This window comes from Sciurus carolinensis, chromosome 10 (genome assembly GCF_902686445.1).
Source record: "Sciurus carolinensis chromosome 10, mSciCar1.2, whole genome shotgun sequence".
In the NCBI taxonomy this organism is placed as follows: domain Eukaryota; kingdom Metazoa; phylum Chordata; class Mammalia; order Rodentia; family Sciuridae; genus Sciurus; species Sciurus carolinensis.
In genome coordinates, this window is record NC_062222.1 from 30,654,502 (window position 1) to 30,656,298 (window position 1,797).

The window sequence follows — 1,797 nt, forward strand, 5'->3', positions numbered from 1 at the left end:
TGGACAGGGGGTTGAGGAGGAGGGAAAGCAGCACCCCTCGATCAGGTGGGGGAGGGAGCCTTGAATTCCTCGCAAAGGCCATTTTCAAAGGGGACGGGGGGGTTACAATCTATGCTTCGGCCAAGGATGGAAGCGGAGAGCGGGGGACCATGGCTTGGAAGGGGAGCGTTTAAGACTTAAAGGTGACCAGGTGAGGCAAAGCAGCCTGCCCAGTGCAGTCCCCAGGTGCCACCTGCCACCTTTGCTCTGCTCTAGCAGGCCTCTCGGGGAGCTGTCCCAGGGTGGGCAGAGGCAGGGGAGGGAGAAGGCAGAGCCCCCAGCCACGTCGTCAGCAGCAAGGTGGTTGTGTGATGTGTCTTTTCACAGTTGAGTTAGATGTGCCCACCGGTCAGGATGGGAATCGGTTTAAATAGACTTGATCCCAGAAATTCAACTACATGGACAGTGGTTACACTTGACAGGAGGATTTGTTATAGCAAACTTATATATTTCAAATGGACAAAAAATTAGTATCATTTACAGTATCTTAAGATAAACTGCCTTTGAATGGAAGCTTCCTTTCCAGTACTCTGAGGTCTACAAGATGTATCTAGAAAATTTACTACAGTGGAAAATGAAGACTGCTTAAATCGAATTGGGGCTGTGGTTTTCTTTTGATTAATTGCTGGTAGCACTGTCCTTCCGGCGGCTGAGGAGTTTCACGTTTTCTTTAGACACCATCAGGCACTGCAGCTCTTGCAGAACGACCTTGATGCCCTAACGAACTCTGCCATTTTGCTAGCACTGATATGGCCCGTGGGTCCACCACTCCATTAGAACTATTAACTCCATTCATATTAATTTTTGTTACAAATCTTACAATGGGGGGTGCTTCTGGGTATTTAGGTCCACATTCTATTTTAAGGCTGTATATTCGGTTTTCATAAATTGTTTCTTGGAGGCCCAATTATCATCCCTGTCCATCTGTAAGTGTCATGTCTTTGTCATCTTCTAGACCCCAGCTAACTGTGCCATCTCCTACTCCTTTCTGGCCTTCTTTGAATTCTCCCAACAGACATAAATTGCAAGGGACTCTTACTCCCGAGCCCGTGGTGGCTGCCATCTTGCGTTGCTCCTTTGTGGCTTTTTACCTTTGTAGAATTATTATGTCTTGACATCTACTGAACACTATTATATGTCTTCCTTCTTTTAAAAAGATCTGCTTTCCTTGTTTCTCAAGAAAATAAAGTTGTCATATGGGTCTAGATAATAATAAAACAATGCTTCTATTTTGTTTGGAATATTTTTGAACATTCATGAGGACTCTTGAAATATATAGCAACGATTTTTAATCACTCCATCTCTGAAAGTAATTTCTATTTATGGGTACTTAAGAATTGCTACATGATGTGCTAAGTATTTTAGGTATAGTACTGGAGGTAATTGTTGTTCTATTTATGTTAAAGATGAGAATATTGAGCCTTTGGTTGTTAAATTACTTCTTAAAGGTCATAAAGCTAGGAAACGGCAAAATGAAATTAGGAATAATTTTCCCACTTATCATTTTCTTTGGCACATTTTTTATGCCATGAAGATACAGGGTTGTGCAAATAGTGTCCTTCCCAGAGGTTACAACAGAGTAGTAGCATCAAGAACATCAGTCACAAAAAACTCATCTGTCATATGTGCTATGAAGAGAGAAAAATGACAATTTGTGTTCTGGGAGCAAACAATTGGAAACTATGAAAGACGTTTTTCTGTAAAGAAAAAGTGAGAAATGAGGAGAGCAAAATATGTAAGTGGGTTCAAAACAAGGTT

General features: G+C 42.0%; 1 pseudogene; it reads right to left on the reverse strand.

The window, feature by feature from the left end:
* Nucleotides 1-601: 601 nt before the first annotated feature.
* On the reverse strand, nucleotides 602-1,102 carry LOC124994160 (ubiquitin-conjugating enzyme E2 variant 1-like; annotated as a pseudogene).
* Between the last annotated feature and the right edge of the window lie 695 nt (nucleotides 1,103-1,797).